Genomic DNA, 7307 nt, shown 5'->3' with positions numbered 1-7307 from the left:
CACTGTACATTGTTGATAGGGATATTGCTGGTGAAAAGTTTACAGCTGCTGGTCTCATGGTCCTAGAGAGGAATTACTTGAAGATTTATAGATGTTCATTCAGTGTTTGTTGTCATCCTTACTTACATCTCTTCCAAGCTTTTCAACTCAAAGAATACTTAACATGTCAAATAAATGAAAAGCTCCTCCTTTTCCAGAGGGTCCGATAGATCTTTTCATTGGGGTCCTTTCTGCAAGTAATCACTTTGCAGAGCACATGGTTGTGAGGAAGACATGGATATTTTTGAGCCAACGTTTGTGAGCCAAGCTATCTTCATTCGTCCTAACATTCGTCCTAACATTATCTTCATGATCATTCCCTGAGCTTATAATATTTGTCAAATAGATTGTTTTGTAGGAGGGTCATGGTCCCTGATGTACCAGCAAGGGTGGCAAAAATTGTTCCAAGTTTTTGTACTGTATATGTTATATCAAAAGGAAAACTCTGTTCAGTGAAATCAGCTGCTTCTTTAGAGTCAAGCAGGGCCAGCAATGAAATTATCTTGAGAACATGCAATTTTCAAGAAGAGGCAAAATCTCTAGTTGGGAAATCAACCACGCTTCTTGATTTTAAGAATATTAAGAGTAAAATGTGAATCAGGATGACTAGTGAGGACAATGATGAGTGATCCAAATCATTTGATAATTATTCAGACGCATCCTCACTGCCAAGCATGTCTATGAAGTCATAGCTTGAAAACGAGCTAGAAAAATTGGAGCTTGAACTGAGAGGCTTCGTGAGATGTACAGCCAAGCATGTGAAGAAGAAGTCAGCACACAAAACGCCAGAAATATTGCACATTCAGAGAATGGAAGAGCTAAAGAAAGTGGAAGCAACAGAGGAAAGAGAAGAATTTGTAAGCGTAATAGATGCAGAAGAGAAAGCAAGGCATGATGCAGACATGAAGGAGTGGCTAAAATAGAAGAAATTGAGGCAGCAACAGATTTCTTTTCAGATTCAAATAAGGTTGGAGAGGACTTATATGGGTCTGTCTACAAGTGTACATTGGATAATAGCCTAGTGGCTGTCAAGGCTCTTCACCCAGATGCAACCCAAGGGTGGAAACAATTTCAACAAGAGGTTGAAGTTCTTAGCCGTATACAACATCCCCATATAGTTTTGCTGCTTGGAGCTTGTCCAGAACTTGGATGTTTGGTATATGAATATATGTCAAATGGAAGTTTGGAGGATCGTTTATTTCGCAATGGAGCAACACCACCTCTTCCATGATATACACGATTTAGTATTGCTTTAGAAATAACCACTGGATTGCTCTATTTACATAGATCCAAGCCTAGGCCATTACTTCATCGTGACCTAAAACCAACAAATATTTTTTCTTGATCAGAACTTTGTGAGCGAAATAGGTGATGTGGACCTGGCCAAGCTTGTTCCTCCAACAGTCTCGGGAAGACTTAAACTGTACAGGAACACCACAACCTCAGGCACATTTTGTTATATTGACCTAGAGTATCAAGAAACAGGGATACTTGGAACCAAGTCTGATCTCTATGCTTTTGGAGTAGTTCTCCTCCAATTATTGACTGCTAGAAAACCAATGGGGATTGCTCATGATGTGGAAAGGGCTGTCGAGAGGGGCTCATTCAAAAATATTCTGGATCAATCTGTTACAGATTGGCCTGTTAGGGAAGCTATGGAGCTAGCCAAAGTTGCATTAAAATGTGTTTAGATGCGACGCGGGGACAGGCCAGATTTTGAGGCAATTTTGCTACCAGAGCTTCAGAGATTCAAAGCTTTTACAGAGTCCCAACATGATGTGAGGAGAGAGGACAATACTGCTACAACACTGAAATACTTGTTTTGTTCAATTCCTTAGTTTCGTAAAACAATTGGCAGAGGAGAAGGCAGAAAAATTGAGAAAGAAAGAAGAAAAATTACAGGCATTAAAACTTGCATTTTGGTTCCAACGATTCTTGTTTGTTTTGTCATGCTTATGATGAGAATGAAGACCCAACTCAGCTCCAAATCTCAGCGCCCATGCATCCACAACACACACAAGTCAAAACATTGAAACCAAGTCAAAAGATCGACAGCCAAGCCAATCTGGAGTGTGGCGCTGCGCTCCTGGCTGTGGCGCTGTGCTTCTAGACTATGGCACTACGCATAGGGCCATTCTAAAAAAAAATTATGTAGGTGCCCGCTTGGCCTCACATTTCTCTTTCGCTCATGCTAGCTCTAATCCAAGAAATCTATTGGACAATGAGTTGAGTAAGACACCTCCCACGGGGTGGAATTCATGGAATCATTGAAGGCGCTTTTGAAAGCAAGGGTCGTGGTCGACAGGTTTCTGTTATCATGTTTTTGGGTTGCCTCAGGCACACAAGGAGCTTGTTGAGAAGGTTACGAATGGAATGTGTCTCATTTTGTATGACTTCAACCTTCATCTGATGTATGGAATATACAAGGTTGGAGGTAAAGGTGGATATGAACTTGAACCTAATGCATTCAAGACTTTGAAAAAGCCTTTTCCAGCCCAGATACTCTTCCGTATTCAGAAGGAATGCTTGCCATTGCCAGAGAAAAAATTCAAGGCTGCGATTAAAGATAATTACTATGGGAAAAACAAGTTCAAGTTTCAACTAAACGCAGAACAGGTTAAAAAGTTGTCCCAGCTACTTCAACTGGTACCTTTTCAGAACTCTCATGGTCCTCAAACTCTCGTGGTCCACGAGACAGTAAGCCTGGGAAACCTGTTCGTGATAATGTTGGGGCAGCAAGACGTGTACCATTTGTTGATCAGGTTCCCCAAGTTCCATTATATCGACCTGACACAGTATTGCCTCAGCGTGCACCATTGCTTGATGCTTATGCTTTGCAAGCATCAGATCCATATGCTTCTACATATCAGAGGCATGCCCTGCCTCCTGCTGATCCATTGCCTATGAGGAACGGGTTGTTATCTGATATTGATTATCATGGGGTAGATCTAGGGCTTGAATATTTACACCGTCAGAGAACAAGAGAACATGTTTTAGAGCAGAATTATCTCAATGAGATCAATAGGCCTTATGTGCCAAGAGAGGCTGACTACGCTGATGTTTCCCTTCCTAGAGCTAACTTCACATCTCCTCCCAGACGTTCATATTTTCTAGGAATCGATGGCAAGTATTTTAGCTATGAAATCAACAACATTGAGATTTTGAAGCAAATGTGGCAGTATTCAAAAAATTCAATGAACAAATGGAAAATATTTCAGGAATCCAAGGCATCTATAGAGCGCAGGTGGAGGATGATTTGATCAGCATCCCATATTATCCTGGATTTCCAGCGATGTTCCAAAACAAAATTAGGTAGGCAATTCAACTTGTGGTAGAAAATCAATTGTTCTGTTTTGTTGTGATTTAATTCCTTAGTTATAAGTTAGATTTATTTTATTTGACCGCATAAAAATATATTTATATATATTTAGGTGTTTGTTTATTTTTTATATTTTCATTATTTTGATTCCTATGTTTAGGAATCCATACTTAATATGTAATAGGGTACATATAGGATTATTTTTAAAAGATGGAGGTTCAATTTTTGCAGCAGAGAGGTTGCTTGGCACTACGTAAAGTTTTATTGAATATCATTTTAATAAAGTAGTTTTTACCCTTTGGACCTGGGATCCATCACTGTGTTTACTGTTCAGTATGTTTTTCCTATAATTCACTTACATATTTTGTTTTCTCTACCTTGTTATAGCATTATCTAAGAGATGTGTTAGGAATCCATTCCCTATGATGCTCCTTTCATGATGATTTTGCTATTAGATGTAATGGTTGTCTTTGCAGAATTCATCCTTTGTTAGATGCTCTGTTGAGCAACCTTGTGTTTCTCTTCCGTCTAACACTGCTACTAAAGATCCATCCCCTATTTGATGTCTACAGGGTAGTGGGATTTCTCCCCTATTCTTCTTACTTTTGCAATCCTCTATCTGGTTGAACATGGCACTTACTTTGCCCTAAGTTTGCCGGCATAAACTGGCATCGACTCCATAGCCCAATTGTCCTTTCTCTTGTTGTTTCGGCCCAAAACCTTTCAAACAAATCCCCATACTCCATAGCTAGCCTAAAATTTCATTTATTGCAGCCACATCTTGTTGGCAAAGAGAGAGCCCTCTCTGGTCTAGTAGGGCTAGATGCCAGATCGAAAGCTTGGTCTGTGGTTACCTCGGAATTGCCTCTTCTCAACCTTGAGGTACGTTCTAAGTGCTATCAGTGGGAATGTGGCCGAGTTGTTCGTTTCTTCACAACCTTGTTGTAATGGTTTTAGGTTATGGTTATTTGAGCTATGTATTTATGGTTTATAGTCTCGTTATTGTTTTTGTTTGGTGTTATTAAGGATTTCCAATGAGCTTGTTAAATGAACCTATATAACTATAGGTATTTTTCCTCTTCCACTAATATGTATATAAGTTGTTGTTTGGAGAAGTTTCTTTGGCCCTTTTGACACATATCTATGTGAGTGTTTTGTATTAATGTTTTGTATTAATCTATGGTATTATTCGCATCCAATTGATGGTTTACAATGCTTTAACAATTCATAACTTTTTTGACTAATCCAAATGCTTATATTGTTAATGTGTTTTGGAATGGTGGTTTACAGTGACAATTTGGTCTACTATGGAACCATGATGTTGTATCTACTAAATCTGTTTGAATGAGCATGAAGAGCCAGTCTATTATTAAGGTTTTATAGTGTCGGTCAACATCATATGTCCATCATGAATTTTTATAGTTTTTGGGTTGACTCGGTCTATGTTATATGAAGTTTATGTCAAGGGTCTTACATCGTGCATAGTCACTCTGGGCTTGTGATGTGGGTTGAATAAAGAACTTTCAACACTATGCGTAGCATGTGATAATGATGAGGTGTTGTAGAATGTGTCAGTCAATAACAATGCATCGCAGTCGTAAGATAATCTCGTCAGACTACAAACACTTAGTTTCGAGAATCACCCATTAACGTCTCGGGTGAGAATTCACTCACTTTATGGGTGTTTCCAAAAGGGATGATGCTAAGTGGATCCTTTTTGGACACTGTGGCATGAATCCTATGTCTATCAGAATCCCATCTGCCAATAAATGGTTCAGTTGTCAGGACTAGGATGGTCATGTGATGGGATTATCTTTTATAAATGTGGAAGACATGGAATCCTATTAAAAAGGAGATCACCCAGAGGCTTGTGAAAGGAGCATGACTTCATTGCGAAAGAAATAGGAGACAAGTGTTAGAGCATGGAGAAATGGTTGCAAAAATATATGTATACTAATTTTCATGAAGCCCTCTTTGCATAGTTCCCTAACATTTTGATGGAGTGGGTCCAAAGGTTAAAGGAAAACAAACCCATGTATCGGCACCACGAGATAATGAGGTGGATGTCAGATGAGGTATGTCAGTTTCAAGTGGTAAGAAATAATACTTTGTGTAATGTTAATTTCTGCTTCGAAATCATGTTAGAATGATATACTATGGATTTTGTAGTGGAAACAATAATATCCTATACTACAATAGAGGGAAATTTTTGAAGGGACCAAGAGGCAGGTTTATAACGTCATTGCCATTGTTGATAAAAATGTTGTTGTATAACCACAATTTTTTTCCGTTGGAGTCTAATACTATGAGTAGCTAAGTCACTCCCACGGACGGGGAAGTGAGAAAGACGTGAGAAGTGATTTGAGAAGTAGGAAAGGGAATGAGGAGAATAGACTATGGTGGAGACTGACAGTGGCCCCAAAATTGCACATAAAAGGGAGGAAGGAAAGAATGGATCAAGAAAGTGATGAGGACAACACTTTAAGAAGTGCTAGAAGATATCAATGGCGTGACGGTGGAGTAGGTCGATCAACATCGATACCTGTCGAGATAAGTATCCTAGAGGGAGGGGATAGGAGAGGCCATTGGAGGACATGGAGTAGTGCCAATGATCAAAGCTATGAAAGGACACAATTCAGCACACCACATATGGAGGTAGTGGAACAGAAATAGTTGAGTCTGCATACTATGGAAGATTCAAAACAAGAACAATAGAATCAAACCAAAATTAAGGTTGAACCCACCAGTACACGCTCATCTACAGATGAGGAGGTAAGCACTCACAAAACTAATTCAACTAGCATAGGAGGTCATCATAGTTAAGGAGGAGGAAATAGTGGCAGTAGCGGAGTTGGTCTAGGTGCAGGAGGGATGAAATAAGGTATTTAGAATCATGGTGTTGCTTAGTCATATGCGCAGTGTTCTAGTAGTGCAGTGAGCACAAGAGGATGTACTTCATCAGGTAGCACTGAATAGAATACCATGGTGGGCGTAGACTTGTGGATGCCTATGTTTCACGGTGCTGGGAATGAAGACCTAGAAAATAATTTATTTGTGTGTGAGGTCATTTGGAAATCCAAGCGGGTCCTAGATTAGGTGACAAAGATGCATAGATGAAATCCATGTTTAGGGATCGCGTACCAACATGGTATATGAAATTCAAAATTGCGACGCGAGCTGGACAAAATAGGACTCTGGAAAATATTAAACATGTGCGAATCAGGGAGTTTCATAGGCCCAAGTTAGAGTCTCAGTGCATCATGGAACTCAAGGAGATAAAGTAGAGCATAGGAGAATCAATATGGAACTTAGATCAATGGTTTATAGTGTTCAAGGAGAGGATGACGTTCAAAATTCCAGATGCGTAGCATGAGTGGTTTATTGCAGGAATGTTACCAAACATTAGGATACCCTTAACACAACAGTAGGTCGGTACGCAGTCCGAAGTGCTAAAGTTGGTCTTGAAATTATAATCTTTTTCAATAGGTGGAGGATAGAATAATGGAATGGGACAGGTGTAGTCCCAGTTTTGGCTTCCCAACTTCAATACTTGACTAAAGGAAAAGAGGAATGAGAAGAAGTGTGGTGCACCATCTGTTTCACATAGGGTCACCATAGGAATGAATTAAAACTATTTATTTCCTATATGGTGACTAGCATAGCAAATCCACTTGCACAAGGCAGAGGAATTGGGTGCGATATTTGCTGTGTATGGGGCCATATACTATCTAGTTACCAAATGATGCAAAAATATGAGGCCACAACCCATAATTTATTTTGCGACTTCTACAAATCAGTGGGGCATGATATCTACCACCATAATGCAATACCGTTGATGCATGAGTACACCTTTAACTCCATCCAAGTACAGGGGCCTGAAAGAACGGAAGTTGTTGTTGGAAATATTGAGAGGGGGGGCGCTGAATCAGTATTCCTCTCAATTAGTATT

At 39.6% G+C, this 7307-nt stretch overlaps 2 pseudogenes; both read left to right on the top strand.

Annotated features, from left to right (window-relative positions):
• Positions 1–404: 404 nt before the first annotated feature.
• On the top strand, positions 405–1877 carry LOC149174507 (U-box domain-containing protein 34 pseudogene; annotated as a pseudogene).
• Positions 1878–2003: 126 nt separating this feature from the next.
• On the top strand, positions 2004–3299 carry LOC149174506 (uncharacterized; annotated as a pseudogene).
• Positions 3300–7307: the final 4008 nt, after the last annotated feature.

The sequence above is a fragment of the Pinus tabuliformis genome, chromosome 4_1 (assembly GCF_031772625.1).
Source record: "Pinus tabuliformis cultivar Carrire ecotype Pingquan chromosome 4_1, CPIR1, whole genome shotgun sequence".
Lineage (NCBI taxonomy): Eukaryota > Viridiplantae > Streptophyta > Pinopsida > Pinales > Pinaceae > Pinus > Pinus tabuliformis.
Note: the sequence above shows the minus strand (reverse complement) of the source record. Positions and strands in the feature narration are given on the sequence as shown.